Consider the following 26,065-nt stretch of genomic DNA (forward strand, 5'->3'; position numbering starts at 1 on the left):
AATGTAAAAATACTTTAAAGTTTATGGCCTTCTTTTAATAACTTCATAATCTATTCATTCTTTTTTTAATAATAGATATCCAAAAGGGGTCAAGGATTTCAGCCTTATTTTACTAAAGAGAAAATAGATATCCAAATTGGTTATGTGGCTTGCTCAAGTCCCACAAATATGCAGAAGGTCATTGCTCTTTAAGATTTACTAAGCTGACCCGACCCTCATATAGCATTTGTCAAACTTTGATCCAAAATATTTTTGGCATGTCTTCTAAAAATAAGCTTTGGTAAAAAAAAAAAATAAAAGTATATTGGAATAATGATATACTCAGTTTCTTCTTTTTCCAAAAAACTTAGTATATGAAGGAAATGAGTTCTAATATAGAGTCAAATGTATTTTTATTTGAAATGCTTAAGTTTGATTATGTACTTTATATGTTAAACCATGGTAATTGTGATAACTTACATGTAGAGATATATAACATTCAAAATTTTCTAAAGGCAGTGAAGATGGGACATTCAATAATGTATTTATGTTGTGAAACACAAACTCATGTGCACCAAATGAACAGAACATCAAATTTAATAAACTCTGAAGAAAAAGGAGTTAGAGAAGACCTTGGCAATAGAAATATATTTCTTGGTTTACTATTCTAAATGTAATTTATAAAGCCACTTTAAAGTACATACATATTTAAGAAATATATGGTAACTTTTAAATCACTTAAAAAGTAACAATTGACAAACTCCTTGCCAGGTGCAACTTGGAGCCAAAGGAGTTTCTTTGTTCCTTACATAGTAGATTGATAACTTTGTGAAGTAAAAGAAAAATACAGCAGTAATGTATTAAAGCTCATGTTTCAGAGTAACTGGAGATTTTGTAATGTATGCCATTTTCTTTCTGTGTCAGGATATTAATATTTTTACATAATATTGCAATTCAGAATATCACAATATGTATTTATGATGTTTGAGCAGGATAATTAACTGGCTTTGCAAAAGCCTTGGAGTAGTTTTCCAATAACTTGTGCATAATAATAAGAGAACAGCATAATAAACAAGTAGATAGAGAGAAAAATACAAGTATAGGTTATACATGGCACAAGTGATTGAAAAATCATGAAGAATTATGTGGTGAGCAACAAATTTAACTAAATAAATTCTAAATAAATAAAACCTAGTGAATGCCTTTAAGTACTTAAAAATGTTTAAAATAAGTGAATAAAGTCTAATAAAGTTGTTTCCTAGACCCTGTAGAATGAGAATAACTAACGTTTAGGGAAGGTGATTGTAAGCAATATGGATATTAATTTATGTCCTATGAGGTCTTTCATATGTAAATAATGTGTTATGCTATTATGTTAATAATCCATCATTACTATGTTAAATGATCCTTTTAAAGTGATATATCCTTCACTTTTTTGAAAAGACAGGTGGATATCGGGATATATTTTCTAATATACTGACATGTTCTTTTTTCCTCTCTCAATGCAAATGGAAAAGTTTAATGAGAAGTCCTTTAGAAATATTAAGAATTCGTAGCAACTTTATTACATAAATAAAAGCCAACTTGGAGGATTTTTATTAGGTCCATTTTCCATTGAGTAGAACTTTATTTTCTGACTAAGACAACTTATTGGTCATTTTAGGTTTTAAGAAAGTGTTATCTATGAGAATTCCCTCATATTTCCACTTATTGAAATTGACCATATTTTCTTCGGTTACATATTATTCTCTTTCTCTATCCTTCAAAACAGGATGTGAGGGCGATCTGGCTGTGACATCTGTCACCCCTTTGATCGCCAGAGTTGATTTGGCTGTTCTGGCTGGTTAAGCGGGTGTCCCCTTCCCCCCCCCCCCACCCCTCCCTATGTGTCCCTCCGAAGCTGTGCACTCAGCTTGAAGAGGACGACCTTCCCATATAGAGGAGGACTGTTCCTACCTCCCCTGCTAGAACCTCCAAGCAATCTCTCTATCCTTAAAAACAGCAGTACTGAAAAGACAGATGTGTAGTGCCTTGGTTTATCACCACTCAGAATTTAGCCAAATAGGCTTAGATGCTGGCTGTGTAGAACAGAGCCCTAAGCCAATGTCTTTTAAATGAGTAAGGCACACACCATTCAACGTGGGATAAAATGGCCATTTCATTTTAGGATCTCAAAGCAATTCAAAATCCTGGGTCTGCCTACAGTCACACATTTTTATGGATTTCTGTATATTCATTTACTTAATTTATTTTTATTTTTAATTGACAAATACAAACTGTATATATTTGTGTCATGCAAGATCATGCTTTAATAAGTCTAGGTTGTGAAATGACTAGATGAAACTAGTTAATATATTTCCTTCATAGTTATCAGTTTTTTTTTAATAATGATAGCATTTAAGACATACTCTTAGTAATTTTCGAGTATCTGTTTTTATCAACAGTGAAATAGATTTCCTGAACCTATTTTTTCTGCCTAACGGAAAATTTTAAAATTATTGATTTCTATCTTGTTCTCTCTAATTGAAGTTAAAGAATGTTTTGTTTTTGCTTTTATTTCCCCCCTTTGGATTTTGAATGATGATGACATACCAATTTGAGAACCGTTTTGCAAGTTCTTGAGAACAGATTGCTCAAGAAAGCAACAATCAAGTTCCCTCGTGTCTGATGTCCTAACCAACGGAATTATGCTCTTGGGACGATGGGGAAAAGGTAAAAGGTAAAAATTTATTTGGGTGCTTCTGGTCATGCAATTTTACTTTGTACTGGTCATTCTCTAGCCTATTAGACTGTCCATTCTTCTTATGTCTTCTATATACTCAGGAAATTGTAGGAATACCAGGAAAAACATATTTTTTTTTAACATCAGCAGATCTTCTACTCCTCCAACAAGAATGAGAAACTTTTCACTAGAGCAAGATGAAGAAAGGAAGAAATTTGTTTTGCCATCCACTTTGGGGAGAATTGGTGGAGTGCACACGTTTGAGGGACACATGATCTTTTTCTCAGCAATCACTTGCTGAAGTTGTTGATGTCAGTTAACAAGGTCAAGTTTCCAGTTGTCTGGAAATAGTAAGAAAATGCTCTGTGAGTATCTTATGAGTGCAATGAATCAGCTTTCCCTCAAAATGCATTCTGGCTTAGCCCAGGATACATTGCTGAGTATACACATATGCATACCCACATAGAGTCTGTGGGTCTCAAAATCAGCATTGTGTTTATGTCCTTCCAGTCATCTCAGACGCACTGACTAAGACTTACATGAGCCTGATTACATACTCTAAGATTTTCCTTAACATAGGGATAAAGTACATATGCTTTTTATCTTTTTATGATAGCTTTCACTGTTAAATGACAGTTTGTTGTTGTTGTTGTTGTTGGGTTTTTTTGTTGTTGTTGTTTTATTTTGTTTTGTTGTATTTCTGTTAACTTCACTGGGTGCTTGGTGTTCCATTATCATGTTTCATTACATAAAGCACCCACCTTCCTCCCACCTATTTAAACCTTTCAAGTGTTTATTGAATTTTCATAGTTCCATATCATGTTTGCATAGCCACGTAACATATGTAAAATTCTTTTAATCTCTCCTTATAAAATCAATCTTGCATTACCTTATTTGTTCTTAGTAATGCTCTCTGAACTTTACCAGTTTCATTTGGCAGAACTTTATGGGGGGAAAAAAAAAATGGATCCAGTCTGTTGGTAACAAAGTGCTTGCCTTACCATTTCCCTTGGCAATTGCAGGCCTCCTCCAGGCAACAAAACAGTCTCTTGCGTGTTCTCTCTCCCCTGCTTTTTGCCAGCCTGCAAATTCCAGATGCTGTCAGCTGGTAAGCTTGAGCTCTAGGGACAGTGTGACACAGCTTTGGGTCTGATTCAGGGCCCATGTAATGTTGAGACAGTGCAGGTTCACAATGTACCCAACCAACACTCCTGGTTATTTTCACTTCCTGACCAAGATGTCTCAACCTAATTCTATCATCTTAACATCAATGGAGGTGGTTGGAAAAATTCTTTATCAGAGCCTTAAAAATAAAATCAGGGCCAAGATGTTTTCTTTTCCATTGCACATTTCCAGGCCTTTGATTTTCCTGATGAAATGTTTCTTGCCTGTGTCATGTTCCCAGATTTACCTGGATTAAGGGAAGATGATTACTCAGGAGAGGAGAAGCCAAACTACATACACATAGATAATTTCATGCCATGACCTTCTGGTTAATTTCCTCAAAAAAAGAATAATGCTATGGATCATGAATTTGAAATTAACTATCAAGTTTTTTGTGTATGTTTGGTTCATCTTTAAAAAACAAGAGGAGGCCGGGTGCAGTGGTGCATGCCTGTAATCCCAGTGACTCAGCAGGCTAAAACAGGAGCATCTCAAGTTCAAAGTCAGCCTCAGCAACAGTGAGGTGCTAAGCAACTCAGTGAGATCCTATCTCTAAATAAAATATAATATAAAAATGGGATGTGGCCCAGGGATCAAGTGCCCCTGATTTCATTCCCTGGTATTAAAAAAAAAAAAAAAAAAAAAAAAAAAAACCTCAAGAAGAAATCATAGACTTTTTAAAATAAATACTTAATTTTATTATTTAGCCAAAGTATTATAATTGAAAAAAGGTGAGGGCACATGGAATCTTAAGTAGTACATTTAAGATATAACAGTCATGAATCATTTAACAATGGGCACATGTTTAAAAAAAATGTTATTAGGTGATTTGGTCCTTGTGCAGGCTTCAAAGAGCTCACTTATGCGAAGTTGGTAATCAGTGAAGAATATAATCTCATGAGATTATTGTCATATACATGGCCTGCCATTGATGAAAATGTTATGTGTTACATGGCCATATTTGCTCATTTCACATTTCAGGTTTGAAAAAGAGTGCCTGATTTGTATGCTTTGGGGATTCAGGTAATGCACCTGTTACCTTTCCACATCATTATTCCTTGGGTTGAGCTGCTAAAAAAAATGTGTGTATATACATATATGTGTGTCCATATTCATCTCTCTGCCTTATTTGGTGTTTTTGTTTCATTTTATTCTGTTGTTGTTTTTTGTTTGTTTGTTTTAGTTCTATCATAACACATTAGCACAGCCTTTGTGGCTTGAAGTCCAAACCAAGTCTGTCTGCATAAAAATTGAGGGGTTCCTTACCTGGGCAGTGGGAAAAATACCCACCATTGGCCAATTTGCTTTCTTGTAATGTAGGTCTGAGTTTCCTTCCCTTGTTGTAAACTGGGGACTGGCCATGTCTCCAAGTCTTCTTCCCTGTTGCTTCTTGTAGCTACCTACAATTTAATCCAGGAAAGGTAAGTTGAAGTTGTACCTTTCTCACACTTGGCTCTCTGACTCTCCCTCTGCTTCCTCTTTCACAACATCTATCTGATACAAGCTGGGGAAAGGCTCTGCTTTTAAGCATTCATGTGATCAGATGGAGTCTCTCAGATAATTCCAGATAATATCCCTATTTTTAACTCACGGGTTCTAGGAATTAGGACATGGATATTTGGAGTCACTTATTTTTTAGTGTGATGCAGTATTTGACATTTTTTTCTCTCTTCTCTCTCTCTCTCTTTGTCTCTCTCTCTCTCTCTCTCTCTCTCTCTCTCTCTCTCTCTCTCTCTCTCTCTCTCTCATATCAAGAAGTAGAAAGACGATCAGATGTTGGGTCATGAAAACTTCAAAATTTCTTCCCTTACAAGCTGTTCACTAATATAACCCCAACTGGAAATGTGATCTTGAGAATTTTCTTCATTATTCCAAAATTTTGTTTCATTTCTTCATCGTATAGTTATCTAATCAAGTAATTGTGAAATTGAATTGGTTGTGTGAATATGTCCAGTGCTAGGTCTGGTTGAATGGGAAGAGATGGTGCATTTTTAATCCAAATTTGTTTCAGAGAAACAATTGCGCATCCTGTGTCTTATCAAAACTTGCTTCATGGCAGTTACCCCAGGTCACAGAGACCAAGCCAGGGCTATCTTTCAGGGAGGGGTGTTGGGAAGAGAGATAAGAACACAGGGGAGGTACCAGCAGGGGAAGGAAGCTGGACACTGTCCTCTGTGAGCCCAGCATGTGGGAAACAGCTGGATGCATTAATTTAACCTTTATCATCCCTGGCACTGAAAAAGCACATCCAGTTTACACAGAAAGGATTCCCAAATGCTCAAAAACATTAGAATTGAAGCACAGCATTCATTATTATTCAGTTCACTCCCTCTGCTAAAAGCATTCAAGTCTCATGTACTAAATAGAAGGGTCCTAGAAATGTTAGAATCTCTTTAGGAGAAAGCAAAATAAAATGCAAAACAAAATTAACTACAACTTCTTGAAATGAAGAAACAAAGAAGTGCATTATAATAGGATAAAAATCCATTTGTCAACCCGCCAACCTACACTGGATCTAGGCCCAGGTCTAGGACCACATCTGCCAGTCTACCTACATGGGAGCCCAGGCCCACATTAGGCCTGGGTTTGCCACACTGACCAGCAGACCCACCCCAGAGCTCAGACCCCAGCCTATGACCACTCCTGCTGATCTGCAGACCTATGCATGATCCAGGCCTAGGCCTAAGACTGCCTCCACTGACCTACACAGGAACCCAGGTTCAGGGTAGGACTGGGTCCACCCCACTGACAAGCAGACCCACACCAAAGCTCATACCACAGACCAGGACCACCTCTACCATCTGTGAGGGTGCCCAGACCCAGGGAAGACCCAGGTCCAACCACGGCACACCTGAGAGCCCAGGCCTAACCCACCTCCATCTGCAACCATCACCATAGTTCTCCTCATGCAATAGCCTTCATCTTATGCCAACAGACAGGAGAGGCAGCTGCATCTTCATCTTGGAACAGGCATCCCAGAGCCAGTGTAGGGACCACCTTTTCAACCCCGTCTCCGAAAGAGGTTGCATCCATCTTGGGGCACCTCTGCTGCTATCTCCAGATACCTCTACTATTGCCGCCACCACCTATAGTTGCAATAGCATCCATCGCTGTACATTGGCAGGTTCTGGAAGCCCAAAACCAAGGTGAGGTGCAGATACTTTGCACATTTACTACAAGATTATAGGATACAAATTGTAACACCTCACATCCTCACTGCTAGAAAGGAAGACATATAGACAACATGAAAAAAACAAGGAAAGACAGTACCCCCAAACAAACCAAGGTATTACAATAATAGAATTCATGGACAACACAGTTGATGAACTGTCAGAGAAGGAGTTTGGAATATACATAATTAAAATAATCTGTGAATTAAAGAATGACTAAAATGAGCAAACACAGGCAAAAATTGATCACTCCAACAAAGATATAAAAGAGCAAATATAGATAGCAAAAGACCATTTTAAAAAGGGATAGAGATTCTGGAAAAAAAAAACAGAAATCCTTGAAATGAAGGAAAAAATAAATCAAATAAATAACTCAATATAAAGCATTACTAACAGACTAGATCACCAGGAGGACAGAAAGTCAGATTATGAAGACCAAGTAAGTATACAATCTAGAAAATAAAGTTGACCACACAGTGAAGACGGTAAGAAACCATGAACAGAACATCCAATAAGTATGAGACAGTATCAAAAGATCAAATCTAAGAGTTACTGTGATAGAGGAAAGCACAGAGGTTTAAGCCAAAGGAATGCCACAATCTCTTCAATGAGATAATATCAGAAAACATCCCAAACATAAACAATGAATTGGAAAATCAAATACAAGAGGCTATTAGGACACCAATGTACAAAATTACAACAGATCTAGACCAAGGCACATTATAATGAAAATGCCTAGCATAGAGAATAAGGGTAGAATCTTAAAGACCACAAGAGTGAGGAATCATACCACACATAGGGGGAGACCAGTATGTATCTCAGCAAATTTTTCAACCCAGACCCTCAAAGCTAAGAGATCCTGCAACAACATATATTAAGCTCTGAAAGAAAATGAATGGCAACCAAGAATCTTATATCCAGCAAAATTAAGCTTCAGATTTGATGATGAAATAATATCATTTCATAATAAGCAAAAGGTAAAAGAATTTGCAGTGAGAAATGCAGACCTACAGAGTATACTTAGCAAAATATTCCAGGAAGAGGAAATGAAAAATACCAGTGAAAATCAGCAAAGGAAGGAACTGCTCTAAAAGAAAGGCCAATTGAAGGAGAAACCAAGTCAAATTAGAAATCAAAAATAACCCAAAATGTCTGGGAATACAAACCATATTTTAATAATAACCCTAAGTGTGAATGACCTAAACTAATCAATTAAAAGATATGGACTGACAGATTGGATTAAAAAAACACAACAATATGTTGCCTTCAAGAGACTCATCTCACAGGAAAAGAGATCCTCAGACTGAAGGTGAAAGGGTGGGAAAATTGTACCATTCACATGGACCACGTAAACAAGTAGGGTTTTCCACCCTCGTATCAGATAAAGTGGATCTCAAACCAAAGATAGTAAAAGCGGTCAAGAAAGACATTTCATACTTCTTAAGGGATTCATACATCAACAAGGTTCAACAATCATAAATATCTCTTCCCCAACAATGGTGCATCTATATATGTCAAACAAACCCTTCTCAAATATAAGAACCAAATAAACCACAACACAATAATACTGGGTGACTTTAATACACCTCTCTCACCACTGGATAGATCTTCCAAACAAAAACTAAACAAAGAAACTATATAATCAATAGTTTGGACTTACCAGACATACATAGAATACTCTATCCATCAAGAAGTGAATACACTTTCTTCTCCGCAGCACATGGATCCTTCCATAAAGCAAGTCTTAGCAAATACAAAAAAATAGAGATACTGCCCTGCATTCTATCAGACTATAATGGAATGAAATTAGAAATCAATGACAAAATTAAAAAGACAAGCTACTCTAATACCTGGAGACTAAATAATATGCTATTGAATGACACATGGATAACAGAAGGCATTAAGAAGGAGATAAAAAATTCTTAGAGATAAATGAGAACTCTGATACGACTTATCAACATCTCTGAGACATTATGAAAGCAGTTCATTCCATGGAGTTTATTCATTAAAAGAAGAAAAAGTCAACATATAAACTACATGATACATGATATTAGAGCTCAAAGCCCTAGAAAAGGAAGCCCCCTAGAAAAAGAAGAACAAACCAACACCATAAGTAGTAGAATACAGGAAATAATTAAAATCAGGATGAAAATTAAAGAACTTGAAACTAAATGAACAATTCCAGGGCTGGGAAATGTGGCTTAGTTATAGAGCGCTCACCTAGCATGCACAGGGCCCTGGACTCAATCCTCAGCACCACATAAAAAAATAAATAAATAAATAAATAAATAAATAAATAAATAAATAAATAAATAAATAAAATAAGGGCATGTGTCCAACTTAAAAAAAAAAAAAGATTAAAAAAAGAAACAATTCCAAAAATTGCCAAAACAAAAAGCCGTTTCTTTGAAAAATTAAATAAAATTGACAAAGCCTTTGCCACTCTAAAGAAAAGAAGAAGGGAGAAAATTCAAATTACTAAAATTTGTGATGATAAACGAAATATCATGACAGACACTATTGGAATACAGAAGACAATTAGAAATTATTTTGAGAATTTACACTCCAGTAAACTGAAAACCTGATGACACCAAAAAATTTCTAGAGGCATATGATCAACCCAAACTGAATCAAGAGGACATACATAGAATATATAAAGAACTCAAAAAACTGAACATCAACGACAACAAAAAAAAAAACAGATGAACACTCATTCATTTGGGAAAGCTAATCTTTCCTTTGAAAGGCATAGAAATAGCCAATGGAGGAGGTCCTTAAGATTAGGAGTGTGCACTAATGATATTTTTCTTTCTAAAATTATGTTACATATTCCAAAGGAAGATTTTGGTTGTATTCCAAAACGTTTTTAGCTTATACAAAATAGGTTTACTTTAAAATCTTAAGAACAGAAATACAACATTCAGATTACAATAAAATAAGCTATATGAAACCAATACAGCGAAACAGAAAAGCAGTACCCTAATTACACCAGCTATTGAAAATCTGTATTTATCCCAGTCATGTGATATAAGATATTTATGTTAACTTTTAATTTTTTAAAAACAAATTTTGGCAAAGACCATTTAATTAAATACCATCTAATTAAATATTTTCTTTTGAAATATGGTATACAGAACTTATTTGTCACCATTTGTATCTAAAACTTTACAAAATAATCTGTTTTTTTTCTATTTTTTTTTTTGTGTGTGTGTGCATGAATAGGTATGATTATTTTCCATATTGTTTTCTTTTCATAAATATACTGAAGGCTATTTTTCTTTAATAACTGTTTTGGTCACATCGAAAAACTTTTGAAAACTAATGTATTCATCTCTAATTAATTTTTCAGTGATAGTGTTTATAGTTTAATTTTAATTTTAACATATGGGCTAATTGGAGGACCATACTATTTTCTAAAAAAATGCTTTTATTAGTGCATTCTGGCTATACATGATAGTGGCATTCATTTTGACATAATCATGAATGCATAAAATATAATTTGTTCCATTTTCCCCCCCAGTACTTCCTCTTTCCTGCCCTTTCTTCCTCCCCTATTTTCTTTGCTCTACTCTACTAGGGAAGACTATATTAAAAGAGATTATAAAGATAATAATTGTTTATCTATTCCTCTATCCATCCATTTATTAATGCATCCACTAACCTTCCACCAATTCTATTTATATCAAGCAATTATACTTGTATTTTGTTGTTCACTTCTAGTTTGACTCTTTTTTATGCAGAAAATATGAAATTCAACTATGAATATCTAAGCGGTAGGCTGGGGTTGTGGCTCAGAGGTATAATGGTTGCCTAGCATGTGTGAAGCACTGGGTTTGATTCTTAGTACTACATATAAATAAATGAATAAAATGAAAGCCCATAAGTTAAAAAAAAATTAAAAATATCTAAGAGGATTGTGGTGATTCTTCTGAATAGAAGAATTATGGATTTTTTAATTGAGATATTTCTAAGCTGTGTTATTGCTTGCATTCATTGTGTTGAGTGCTCCTTTTATCTTCTACATGATTTCTACACTTTATCACCATAAAATGTCATTATTCTTTCATGAAAAACTTTCATCTAAATTAATTTTTATTAGATACTAATGTTGCCCAACCTTTTATATTTTTACTTACATTTGCTTTGTATAGCTGACCATTCTTTAATTTTCAACATTTATTTTTAATAGCCTTCTAATTATTTTTCATTTTGAAGTGGATATTTTAAACCTGATTTGAGATTTATTTACATCATGGACTCCATGACATTTTCATTAATGATGAAAACATTTGTTGGATTAATATTTTCTTTTATTTAAAATCCAAGAATACTTACGATGTTTTTCACCATTTTCTGACTTTTTATAGTAGAACTTACAAATTGTAGTCTTTTCTTCAATTATATTGGGCATTATTAGTGTTTGCATTCACAAAGCAAATTCATATTTAACTAATATTTCTTCAATAATATTATAAAAACAAACTATTTTTATTTAATTTCTTCTCTTTTACCATCAACTGTCTATAACTATTGAAATTCAGATTTTCTTTATGATGCAATGATTGACCTAAAAATAATGCTTTTTTCATGCTTGTACTTACATATTAAAATAGAATGTTATCTTACTTATTTTGAAATTCACAGTCACTTTGATTTTATTTACCAATATTCATCCTTACTTTTTGCTAAAGAGAACTCCTTCTACAACTAATTTTTCTCTATTTTGAAATTTTTAAGATAATTTAATTTTCTTTTATGTGGATTAATTGTACAAGTAATATTGCAATATACTATTTTGTTTCAATTTTCTTTTCCAATAATATATATAAATAATTTGGAAAGTTATTTTGTCAGTCAAAATAATATACTTTGCCAATGAATTTAACTCTGATAAGAGAAAAAAATTGCAAAATCTCTTTCCTTATTAAATACATTGTTAAGTAATGTGCCTAGAAGCCTGATAATTATTTTTAATCTTTGGAGATCAAAACAGTTACTAGGTTATATAAAAATTATTATTATTATCATTATTGTTATTCCGGATACTATTATTATTATTATTATTATTATTATTATTCCATGAATTTATTTTTTTCTAAGAGCTTGGATCTGTCTTCAATTTAGGAAAATAGAGTAATAGGCCATATACTACTATATAGTTGATTGCTAGTTTTCATCACTTAGTTCATATTGCTTTTCTTGGGTCTCCTATTTTTCCATATGAAGTTTCTCACCATAAATACCAATAAGTCCTCAAGTATAAATAGTGTTGAGGTTGGCAAGAATCAATAAGTGATATGGTTTCAAATTACAAAGCTTCGCACAGCAAAATAAGAGCATGAAGAGAAAGCCTACAGAATGGGAGAAGATCTTTGCCAGCTACTCTTCCAACAGGAGATTAATAACCAGAATATGTATAAAGAACTCAAACAAATTAATACCAAAAACAAACAAAACAAATAAAAATAACCCTTTCAATAGGTAAGAAAATGAAATACACAGATATTTCTCAAATGAAGAAATAGAAATGACCAACCAGTATGTGTAAAATGGCTCAATATCTGTAGCAATAAGAGAAATGGAAATCGAAACTACACAGAAATTTCATCTCACTCCAGTTCAAATGGCGATCATCAAGAATACAAGTAATAAATGATAGTGAGGATGTGGGGTAAATGGTACACTCATGTATTATAAGTAGGACTGAAAATTAGTACAACCTCTTTGGTAAGCAGTAGAGAGACTACTTAAAAGAATAGAAATGGAACCATCATATGGCCCACCTATTCTACTCCATGGTATTTATCCAAAAGAACTAAAAACACCATACCATAATAATGCATGTACACAAATTTTTACAGCAGTGTAATTTACAACAGTCAAGCCAGTCTAGGTGCCTGTCAACAGATGAATGGATAAAAAAACACGTGGTATATATTCACAGTGGAGTTTCACTCAGCCATGAAGAAGAGTGAAATTATGTCATTTCCTGGTAAATGGGTAAAACTGGAGAATATCATGCTAAGTGAAACAAACCAGACTAAGAAATTCAGGGTTGAATGTTTCCTCTTTCTTATATGCAGAAGCTAGAGAGAAATAAGGAATTAAAATAAGAGGAATCAGATGAAAAGAAAGGACAGAATACTACAATAGAGTAAGGAGATAGTGGGGGGTCAGAGGCAGAGAGAAGTGATGGGAAACAGGAAGGAGCTATGGAATGAAACTGACCCAATTATACTATGTGCATATGTGAACACATCACAAGAAAATTCACTTTTAGGGCTGGGGATGTGGCTCAAGCGGTAGCGCGCTCGCCTGGCATGCGTGCGGCCCAGGTTCGATCCTCAGCACCACATACCAACAAAGATGTTGTGTCTGCCGAGAACTAAAAAATAAATATTAAAAATTCTCTCTCTCTCTCTCTCTCTCTCTCTCTCTCCTCTCTCACTCTCTCTTTAAAAAAAAAAAGAAAATTCACTTTTATATGTAACTATAATTTAAAAGCAATAAATAAATAAAAGACCAATAGTCTAGAGGAAGGGGATCAGAGGGAGGAAGTTGGGGAGGAGCAGGGGAAATACTTTGGATTGCAATGGAGCAAATTATGTTACATGGATTTATGAATAGGTCAAAATGAACCCCACTATTTTTTATAACTCTAATGCACTAATAAAATCATTAAAAATAGTGCTGAGGTTGAGGAACTCTTTTTTAGATTGAAGTGGGTACACATTTTATAAGGTTATTCCTTTGTCCCAAGTATAGGTGGAAGTGATAGTGAATGCTCTGAATAGTTCAAATTCATCATAGATATTAAAGAAATAACTTTAAGAGTAGCTACCAGGGCTACATCTTTTTTTTTCTTTTTTTTTTATTGGTTGTTCAAAACCTTACAAAGCTCTTGACACATCATATTTCATGCATTAGCTTCAAGTGAGTTATGAACTCCCATTTTTACCCCAAATACAGATTGCATCTTAATAATAACCAAAACCTTAAATAGAACCTACCTCGATTTCCTATGCAGCTATAATTAAACATAAACATAAAAAATCATATTCATGCATAGACAATGCATAAATGTTATGTATACATATATATATGTATGTGTATTTTTATTCATCAATCTATACAACAATGAGTGTATGCCATTTTAAAATAATTTCTTTAAATATTAGGCCATTTGAGGAAAATAAGTCTCAAGAAGCTGGAAGAAAATATTTAACTCAGGCTCCCAAATTGAATTTTTACCTTGATTATAATGACTAAATATCATGCTTCACAACTTTTCAGCACTAATAAGAAGGATAGTTGATTCAACCTAAATTCAATGTGTTTAAATTTCTTAACACAGAGCTATGTATATTTATTCTATTTTCATCCACTGACTACTTTGTATTGCATATTCTTTACTATAGAAAAATGCATGTGATGCATATGGTACATAATAGAATTGAGTCATTACTACCACAGTCCTTGAATGAAGGCAGATTTGCCCTTATGTTTTTTTCTGTTAGCAAATATTAGGGTCATTTGTGAAGAATGTTTGATACCTTTTACCAATTGTATTATTTTCTCCATGCGATTCATTCAACAAATATTTACTGAGTGCCTATGATACTTGTCAGTATAACATTTTCTAGTTCTTAATTTTTTAAAAAATACTTTAGGGAATGTTATTTGTGTTCTTCTGTTCAGATTATATTGTATTTGTTTCAGATTGAAACTTTCATGCAAGATTTTTGACAGGGCACCAAAATCTGAACAAACGGACAAAAAGGATGCCAGATTTATGTTGCATCTGCTTGCCAATTAATGTCTGTGATATGACAGGATTTGTTATTTGTAATATATCCACTGTAATTAGAAGTGTGTTGATAGAGGAAAACAGTTACTGTATTGATACCTCTAGTTGCTGGAAGTTTTAGATATTTGACCAAAGAAAATAAATAAATAACCTAGCTATGTAATTTTGCCACAGCCAGAACTAGAAATGGGATTAAAGATATTTTAATACAAACTATTCATTCAAACTGAAATTTACTAGGTAAATTCTTTCTCAGTGTATGGTATTTTATTAATAGCAGGAAGGATGTACTAAGACACTCATATTCACTTTTTTTTTTGATAGAGAAATTTAATGAGCAGATTGTAAACTGAAGAAGCTTTTCCATTTAGAAATAAGGCCACTGTGTGTCAATAAAATGAGTTGAGCTGATTCTGACTTGAATACCTATCACTATCCCAAAGATGAAGTCAGTTACATTCTCATGGCCTTGAGGTTGACTTTCATTGCATTGCATAATTCCTAAGACCTTTGATCTCCCCCCCAAGTACTCTGGGAGAAGAGAAAAACAAAGGCAAAAAACAGGTATACAATTTTACACATGTTACATATGATCTCTGATTTCCCCTTACTTTTCACATCCATTTTTTTCCAGGCAAATCTAACAAATTTCTTGTCATAAATAAATAAAACAGCAGTCACCAGTGCTCATTTGAATGCTGAGTATTCAAGGTAGTTGAGATTTTCTTCATCATCCAGATTCTAGTTCTAACAGACATTTTTTAGGGAATGCAAGATGATAAAATTGGAAAATCTGTTATTTGGGGAATACAAATATGCAGAAAAAGTAAAGAGTCTCCTTTTTTTTTTTTCCACTGAAAACAGACCAGAAACAGACAGCAAGGACTAATACATCAGAGCAAATTAACTTAAAGATAAGATATTACTGTGGTCTGGTTATATGTATGTGTGTATGCTTGTATGTACATGTTTGTGTATACACGCACATACGTACATATACATAGATAGTTTGTTCCAATATTGGTGATGCTTAATTTTATGTGTTCACCTTACTGGACTCAGATGTCCAGAGAGCTGTCAAAACATTATTTCTGGGTGTGTCTGTAAAGGTATTTCTGTATTGGCATTTGAATCAGTGGACTCAGAAAAGAAGATGTACCTCCACCAGTGTGGGTGGGAATCATCCAGTCTATCTGGAGCCCACTTAAATAACAAAAAGGATGAGAAGAGGCAACTTTTCTCTCTTCTTGATCTGAGCTGGACATCTTCAACTTTCTTTGGTTATCTGAGCTTCTGGTTCTCATCCTTCACATTCCAGGGCTTATACCAGCAGTCTCCCTGATATGTGATTTTTGTCTTGAGGTGAAGAATGCACTGAGTAGTTCAAATTCATCATAGATATTAAAGAAATAACTTTAAGAGTAGCTACCAGGGCTACATCTTTTTTTTTCTTTTTTTTTTTTTATTGGTTATACTCTTGGCTCTCCTGGTTCTCATGCCTATGAACTTGGACTGAATGATACCACCAGCTTTTTCAGTTTTCCACCTTACAGACAAATACATCATGGGCTTTTGGGCCTCCATAATTTTATGAGCCAATTCCAATAACAAATATTTTCCACATTTCTCTCTCTATATATATTTTTTTCTATTAGATATTCTTTTATATATTTGTATTCATCCTATGAATTCTGTTTCTCCAAAGAACTGTAATAAAATGTGTTTACTGCAAGCTTGCTCCATGTTTGTTCACTTTGCATTGTTCATGCTGAACAGAGTTTTTAACTCTCATATGGAAGGATTTCAAGGAACTTAATGATTTACAAAAATGCGTTGTGCTGACATTACAGTGGCCAAAATATTACCCAGTTCTCATAGATTCAAAGCCAAGAAAATCTCACTGGTGTGATTAGAAATGAAAGGAAATTGTTAGGATCACTGAATAGTTTAAGAACAATAGGCCTGCTGGGTTTGCATTGCCCTGATAGTCATATTTTCATAATTAGGTCAGTATGTGCTTTTAAAAAAATGTAGGAAAGTCAAACAAAATAAAGCAAAATAGAGGCTAGAAGGGAGCCGGCTTGTGCACAGCACCAGCTCACATCACTTTCATGCTCCTTCTATAAAGTAAGTCAGTGTTTGAACAGGCTGGAGGAAATACAGTCAAGTAGGCGCTCTAAAACGGGGAATCTAGACATTCAATTGTTTATGCCATCTTTGAAGGGATTCATCTGGAATCCCTGTCTGAAGACACACAGAAAAGTGAAAAACTTAGAATTTCCCAAGAATCAAATCCACAAAATGGAAAAATACAGTTTTAACTTGCCTTACTGCTTGTTTGCAAGCAACACACACTTAATGACAAAGGAGAACAAAGTGCAAAACACAGAGATTCCACACAGTGACAGGTATATAACAAGGTGTCAGCAACTACCTAGAATCCATGAGCTTCTCTCTCTGCATCTTCTACCTCTCCTTTCTGTCTGTACTTTGTTTTCTCTGTGGGAAAAAAACTCCTTTTCTCTCCATAACTTGGAAAACATAATTTCCAACTTTGATTACCTTTGTATATTTATGTTCCAACATTCATTGCCTTTTGTTCTTTCTAAAATAAAAAAATAATTTTGTTCCTATTTCAGGGCCACCTTCCTCCTTACTTAGTTCCTTCCATCTAAGATCCTCTATTCAAAAACTTTACTTCTGCAATGAACTCTTCTTATTCTTCCAGAATCTGGTCTTTTTTTTTTTTTTTTAAATTTGGATCATTTCTAACATCAAAAAAATAATATTTAATCTTCTGTATATTCAAAATAACAACAAAAAAAAAGATAAAAACAAAACAAATTCCGTTGGTTCCACACCAGTCTCCATCTACTACCTCACACGAATTTTTAAAGCAAACATATAAAAAATCAAAAACAATATTTTACTGCCTCCACTTCAATTTTTACTTAAATTTTCTAGCTAAGATTTTATATGCCACTGAAAATGCTATTTTCAAAATTTTCACGAATCCTAATCTTAACAACGCCAAACTTTTAATCCTTGTGTTGGTTTAGATGTTAGGTGTCCCCCAAAATTCAGGAGTGAGACGATGCAAGAAAGTTTAGAAATGAAATGATTGGGTTATGAGAGTTGGACCTAATCAGTGTATTAATCCCCTGATAAGGATTAATTAGGTGGTAACTGCAGGCGGGTAGATGGTGGCTAGAGGAAGTAGGTCAATGGGCGGGGGTTGACCTTTGAGTTCTTACTTTGTCCAGGTGAAGGGAGGTCTCTCTGTCTGCTTCCTGGGGCCATGTTCTTGGCTGCTTTCCTCCCCCACACTCTCCCACCATGATGCCCTGCCTCATTTCAGGTTCAGAGCAACGGAGCTGGCCATACAAGGACTGAGATCTCTGAAACCATGAGCACCAAATAAACTTTTTCTCCTTCAAAATTGTTCTTGTCGGGTGTCTTGGTTGCAGCAGTGAAAAAGTCGACTAAAACAATCTCCATTTCATCAAAATTCCCAAAGGAATTTTTTTTAGCAGTTATTGCTTCCTTCTTCTTGAAAATCTTTTGTATTTGGCTTTCAGCAAATCTCAGTCTCCAGGCTTTCCTCTGACCACACTTGCTTCTCTTTCTCAGGCTTCTTAGCAAGGTTCTCTTCGCTTTTCTGATCCCCCAAAATGGGGTGCCTTGGCACACACAACTGGGCTTTTTTTGTTTTTTTCTTCATCTGAAAATAGTTCTTATTTAATTTTGTAGATATTTCTAGTTTTAAATCTGGGGAAACATAGAACCAAAAATTTAAAACCTGAAAAACATTTATACTTTGGAAAACACAAAACTCATCATTTCATCTGTCTATTTTACAATGTGCTGATAAGTGCAATTGACATTTTAACCTTAACATGTTTCACAAATAATGTCTCATTTCCTTTCCCAAAACTGCTGTGTTCTCCTTCTTTCCCACGTCAGCGAAAAGCTCTCCTAGTTCCTAAGTTACTGAAGCCATATAATTCTGTTCAAGCTTTTTCTGGCTCCACTCATCCAACCCATCACCCATGTCTGATTGTACTATCTTTTACCTGGATAATTGCAACAACTCTCCATACGATTTGACTCTTTTAACTTTCTATTGTTTACACAGCAACATGAACCAATGTTATAAAATTGCACTTCACCTCACATAATTCTAAAGTTTGAAAACTGTACCATCTTCTTCCCCTGGTTACTCGCTATCTTATCACCCTCCTTCATTCCTCCATAGTTCTCATCTCACTCACTGCCTGCTTTTTGTTTGTTTGACTCCTCCTTCCCCATATCTTTCATAACTCTGTAAACTCCTTGAGGCCAAGGGATTGCCTTCTATGAGAGTTTCTAAATTTAATATAAAATAGATAATTAGAAAAATATTTAAATGATAGGTAAAAAGAAGGAAAAAAATAGAGAATAACCTATTTTGAATGTTTATGTTTGAATGTTTATAAACAATTTTTAATTGTTTATAATTTAAACAATGTTTAAAAGTGAATTTGAATTTTGAAAAAGCAAGAACTAAGCACATTATGTCATCATGTTACTGGATAGCTAGAAGATCAAGATGATAAATGACATGATTATATTGAGATTAATAGGGTTTTGAAGAAACGTGTATTCAAAATTATTATGAATGAAAGTCTATTTCAGCAATAATTTCATACAGAAAAAATGATTTGGGAATAAATGCTTATATAGACATCAAGGTAATATAATGAAAGTAATTTGACTGGTTACTCTTAGTTCTTGGAAGATGCTTGAAAAATTTTACCTGCAATTATAAAGTATTCAGTACTTGATTAGGAATGAAATTACCATGACCAACTACACTAGTCCCCTGCATTTATCCAGAAGAATTGTGCTTATAGTAGCACAATTCACAATCACCAAGTTATGGAACCAGTCTTAGTGTTCATCAACAGATGGATGGATAAAGAAAATGTGGTATATGTTCAACATGGAATTTTTTTCAACCATAAAAAAGAAAAAAAAAAAACAGGCACTTGAGGAAATGGATGAATCTTGAAAGCATTGTGTTAAGTGAAATAAGCAGGACTCAAAAAGTCAAGAGTTTTGTTTGTTTGTTTCTTTTGTGTGTGCAAAAGTTAGAGTGGGAAAAGGATTTGATATCTAGCTCCTTGATCCACTTTGAGTTAACTTTTGTGCATGGCAAGAGGAGGGGATTCAGATTCATTTTGTTGCAAATGGATTTCCAGTTTTCCCAGCACCATTTGTTGAAGATGCTATCCTTCCTCCATTGCATGCTTTTAGCTCCTTTATCAAATATAAGATAGTTGTAGCTTTGTGGATTAGTCTCTGTGTCCTCTATTCTGTACCATTGGTCCACACGCCTGTTTTGGTACCAGTACCATGCTGTCTTTGTTACTATTGCTCTGTAATATAGTTTGAAATCTGGTATCGCTATACCGCCTGATTCATGCTTCCTGCTTAGAATTGCTTTTGCTATTCTGGGTCTTTTATTTTTCCATATGAATTTCATGGTTGCTTTATCTATTTAGGAAAGGGAGCAGAATACAACAGTTACTAATAGGGCATTATGTAAAAATGTGGATATGTAACAGATGTGATTCTGCAATCTGTATTTGGGGTAAAAATGGGAGTTCATAACCAACTTGAATCTAATGTATGAAACATGATATGTCAAAAGCTTTGTAATGTTTTGAACAACCAATAAAAAAAAAGAAAAAGAAAAAGGAAAAACAAGAGATGGGGGAATCTTATGAAATTAGAAGGCAGATTAGTAAAACAGAGGAAGAGGACCAGGAAGATGAAAGAGGGGAGGGGAACAGGAGCAACTAGGAAATAAAATCAACCAAATTATGTTATGGGCATGTATGAATATGTTACAATAAATGAATTATTATAATGCACCTATAAAAGCAGGAAGGAACAAAAGCTTCTTTATAGTATAACTTCTCACAATAAAAAAGAAAGAATGCATTTACTCTCTTCTTTTTTCAATTTTCCTATTCTGTTTTCATTGTATTTCAGTTAAGTTGTGAACTTAATTACTTTCTTCAGACAAACACTTTTCATGGTCATGAATGACACCAAAGTTTCCAAATTCAATGACTCCTTTTCCAAGCAGTGATTTTGGAAGAATTAATCACCTCTTAGAAGAAATCACCAATTTCAAATTCTTTAAAAGTTTTTACACCGACAAATCCCATATGTATTTCCCCAGTTTCTGTTTTTACCATGACTGTAAGAATCAATGCCTCTGATGTTATTTCACTCAGATATTTCATAATCATTACAATCTAGTCCATCTAAATCCAATTCTTGATTTTAGCAATCACCAGAAAGAAAATTAGAATAAAAATAAGCAGATAAAATGCTATATCATTTTAGTATTCTTGCAACAATCAGTGTTATCCTGAGAAACAGAATCAATAGAATAGAGGGATGGATAGACTTGATAGACGATAGATGGATAGATAGACAGATATTATCAAAAATTAACTCAGATGATTATGGACTCTAAGAAGTTTCGATCTGCAAGCAATAAGTGGAGGCCTATGAGTGCCAATAGCATAGGTACAGCCTGAGTTCAAAGGCCCAAGTATCAGGAGAGTGGTATTAATGCCAGTCTGAAAGTCAACAGACTCTAGGCCCAACAAAAGCCAATTTTTAAAATTTGAATCATGAGGAAAAACAGAACAAAACAATAATTTTCCAGATGTAGTAGTCAGAAAATAAAACTTATGGAAACTTTCTGTTTTTCTGTTTACATTTTCAATTAATTGATTGAGGTATATTCATTTTAGGTAGGGAGAACAATCTGCTTTACACATTTTAATATTACTCCAATTCAAATGCTAAATCAGAGCTAGATACCCTCTTAGACAAACAAGGTCAGAAAAGCATTTGGCCAAATGTCTAGTCACCCAAGGCTAGACTCATACAATTTACCATCACAGTTCTGTACCACTGAAAATGGCACTACTAAGGTCCAATTTTTCAAATCAAAATTCTTAAAGTTATTCTTAACTTTTTTTCTCTTTTTATACTCTATGAGAAATTCCAGAGTCTCTATCTTCAGAATAGTTTCGGAATCCAGTCACTTTTATCCATCTCCACTGTTATTATATCATTCCAGACAATGACTGACTTCCATCTTGGCTGCAAGAGTAGCTTTCAAATTTGGCTTTCTGCTTCACTTTGTGTCCCACTGACAGTTTTTTTTTTTCTATACAAACTAGAAAGAGTTTTTCTAAAATATAAATTGAATAATTCCACTTCCCTTTATAACCTTTCATTGACCTTACATAATATTAGGAAGAAAATCTAAAACACTTTTGTTAATTTACAAGATTCTCTAAGATCCAACCCCTGGCTTCCCCTCTGATCTCATTTCTCTCCTTTGTTTCCTCTGCTTACTATACTGTAACTGGATTATTCTCAGTTTTGTGATCAAGCCTTTCCCTGACATAATTTTCATGGACTCATTCAAACAGCAGGATCTTTTTGCACATCTTTTCCGGTGTCTATTCAAATGTCACATCTTCTAAAAGACCTTCCCTGACTATCTAATTAAATTATACCCCCATCATTCCCCATTTTAATATTTATTCATATTACTAAATAATACTGGTCATAACAGAATTATTAGTTGTTATTGATTGTGGAGCTCAACTATTAGAATGTAAGCACAAAACCCAAAACTTTTACCAATGCTTAGAATACGCAGATATTTGGGTGCTTGTGTGTGCACGCGCCCATGTGTGTGTTAACTGACTTTCATTATTTGTCTTTCGTTCTATTTGGCCTATATCTAAACTACTCTAGTAATGAATTCATAAGATTTGTAACTGGAAACACAGAAGGAAACTTACTCCACTATATCCCAGATGATTCCTGGAGACTTACAGAATTTTAAAAGTGAATCTACGGAAACACTTAAGGTATGTATACATAAGAATACGTAGATAACACTATTCCACCTGCACTGAAACCATTCCTTAGTATCTATCTTGTCATTCATTTTCAGGAATTTAGAAAAATATTTTTCTTGCAATAAATGGTTATGAAGTGACCATTTGAGTGACTTTTCCAAAATAGAGAAGTACTGCAAGATGTCAATGTGTCTACCAGTAGACATGAACTATTAGTAACTTCAAATGATTTAACTTTATTTAAAAACAAGAAAGTAAAAGCACTCTTTTCTCCCATCCAAACTTTTGAAAAATCCAATTCTACTCAGCCCCAAATACACCCACCAGTCTCTGAACCTTAATAATTACATTTCCCCAAGTACCATTTCATAGAATTCCAATGACAGCATCAGCCCGGGAGCCCTAGTCAGAGTACAGTTTCAGACTTTGAATGACTGTACATACTATGTCAATAGTCACATGATTCTACTGCATACTCAGACCCCAGCACAATATTTGCATATGGTGGGTGCTCAAAAGTCAGAGTCTTCTTACCACTCACATTTTCTTCAGGTGCATTGGAAACCTCTTAGTTTTTCTTCTGACCAGAACATATTTGGTGAGCAATAACTTTCTAACCCAGAAGCCTGAGGGTTAAAAGGAGCTAATACTTGTGGGCATAAAAATGTAGAACTCTGAAGGCTGTAGCTTTATTAGTGTCAGCATTGTAACATGCTGCTATATGTTTGTCAAAGACAAGCAATAAAAAAACATATTTATTAAACATCACCTAGCAGCCTGCATATCACAAGCCTCATGATTATGCGTATTAATTTCTAAGGCTGATTTTGTTACTCTAATTCTAGGAGGAGAGGGCATTTTAAATTGGAGCAAAAGCCCAAGGATAAAACCCACAATTCTTTACCATTAGGAATAATGCAAAGCCAAACATGAGAAGGAAAGATCAGGGTATTTGAAATAGTTCCCCACCCACCTTTTTATTACAGGATATAATAAACAAAGAAAATGTTGTTATTTTTATGCAATTATAGCATTGTAATGCATTGCAAATATTTCCTAATTTCACTGTTTAGTACATTTTCCATCCCGTGTGTTTCCTAAGTTCCAGTCACACCAGATATTGCCTGTATCCCCACCCTTTGCCCTAGGCATGAAGGTCACAGAAGAGTAAGGGGTAAAAGCTAATACAGAGGAAACCTTCAGCCACTTCCTATCTAACCATTCAAATAGCAAAGGAACCGCAGCTTTAACGTCACCACTTGTGCCTTGACCTAGTAACTGTCCATTAAGCAGAGGAAGGGCACAGTCTATCAGTAGCTTAGCAACCAGCACATTTTCCTTCCCACTGAGGTTGAGCATCTATTTAACAGCACTTCCGGCCCCATTGACGTCCATCTGGCTGAGCAGTTTCCTTCCTCTGCTGAAATAGGAAGATCCTACAATTATGTGTTTACCCATGGTCTAGAAGTCAGGGATTAGTCTCTTAAAAGCAGAATTGTGTCCAATTGGGTGAATTTCAAGAATGAGGCCTAATTCCTGAATTAGAAAGCCATAAAATGTCAAGTGTTCATTATTCTGTTTTCTCTATGATGCTTATAGCCTGCTGGCCTCTTTTCCTACAGGGTCCCTCTGCTTAACTCTCCGACAAAAACCAAGCAGGAAGATGAAAGGGAAGACATAAAAAATGAATGAATGTAATTTCACAAAATTGGATGTTTTGTCCTTCAGAGCAGAAGTGATATTCTGCAGGATAATCTTTTCTTTAAAATACAATGGGTGCAAAAAATTTCAAGGTGACATTTGAGGGCAAATGAACCATTTCAAATGATCTATTGATGACTTTAATCATAGAAAATGTTTAAAATAACATAGGTTTTGAAGAAGTCCTGAAGCAAGTTAAGTCAAGTTAAGCTCATTTTTATGTTGCTGAAAACATACATGTTTTAAGAAACATAATGTAATTTGGTTCTAGAAAATGCTGTACTGTGCTTGAGATTTGTTTTTTTCTTTTGGACAGCAAAGTTCTGCTCCCTGTAAAATGATGGAAATAGACTTTTAATCATACATTCAAAATTAACACTGTTTACAAAATTGTGCTGTAATTTTGAATATATTCTATACTTAGGTAAAAATAAAAAATGATTTGTTTCGGTCACTATTTATAAAAATGATTTCTGCTGGATACTTATTTGCATGCATGCAAATGGAGGTAAATTTGACAGAATTTGTAGGCATACTGTGCCAAATTTTTCTAAAATATTCAACTTTCCCATGTGTAGGAAATTAACCCTTTGTTTGCAAATAAGATAATGAGGGTATATAAGTGGTAACTAACTGTTGTTTGTGAGTTGTTCAAAGAGTGAAACTTAGAAGTAAGTTAATTTTAAAATATTTATTAAAGTTTCCATCAAAACTGAAATTCTTTAATGTTGATGTTTTGTTCTTTATTTTTCTGGAGATGGTATCTTAATTTATTTAATTGTTTTCCCACATGAAGCATAGCCAGTGTTTAGTACAGACTGTGAGTGTTTGACTACAACTCTTGAGTCTCTGCTTTTTGCTAAGATCCCTCCCCCCTCCCCCCAAAAAATTAGGAGATGGAGAAAAGTGGAACCAGGGATGAGATACAAGCTGGTCATAAATTTGAACATAATCCAATAAGTTCTCTTGAGGAAAGAGGAAAGGAAAGGAGAAGAGGCCCTTTTATCAACTATCTTTCCTGTGCGTTGATCAAGAAGAGCCCCAAGGAATCACATTTTGGCTAGGTTAGACTCCTGTGCCAATACCTTCTCCCCATTGCAATGGAAAGGTCCTGGAAAGAGGCCAAGAGAGGAGACCTGAAGCAAAATGTAGCTAAGGTCACCTCTGTGCAGCTATTGCTACAGCTAGAGTAGAATTAAGAGGACTATAGAGTCAAACCCTTTTGCGCTCAGCCATGATCTTTCTGAGCTCCATTAAGACAAATCCATCACAAAATATTTGAAGACACAGACCAGCTGCAATCTGTTCTAAAATCTTAACACTGAAGATTTAGTGAAATAAATTTTAGTCTCCCATATAGCAACTGATACTGAAAAGGATTTCCATGAACTGCTTTCTCCACTGCCCCATCCAAAGCTGCCTCACCCTTAGGGATAGCACTTTGGGATTTCTGGGTTGTGTTCTTAGTTAGATAATACAAGTCTTCTTCCCCATATGACCTAGGAATTTGGATGCTTTATGGCTGATGAGCTGTTCCCTCCTCTCTTACAATTAGCACTGGGAAGTAGAAGCAGCATAAGAC

At 34.4% G+C, this 26,065-nt stretch overlaps 1 long non-coding RNA gene across 1 annotated transcript; it reads left to right on the forward strand.

The window, feature by feature from the left end:
- The first annotated feature begins 2,361 nt into the window (after positions 1 to 2,361).
- On the forward strand, positions 2,362 to 25,134 carry LOC144375903 (uncharacterized). Its single transcript, XR_013435754.1, has 3 exons — positions 2,362 to 2,698; positions 22,676 to 22,791; positions 24,405 to 25,134. It is a non-coding gene; the product is annotated as an uncharacterized LOC144375903 (long non-coding RNA).
- Positions 25,135 to 26,065: the final 931 nt, after the last annotated feature.

Source organism: Ictidomys tridecemlineatus, chromosome 3 (genome assembly GCF_052094955.1).
Source record: "Ictidomys tridecemlineatus isolate mIctTri1 chromosome 3, mIctTri1.hap1, whole genome shotgun sequence".
NCBI classification, from domain to species: domain Eukaryota; kingdom Metazoa; phylum Chordata; class Mammalia; order Rodentia; family Sciuridae; genus Ictidomys; species Ictidomys tridecemlineatus.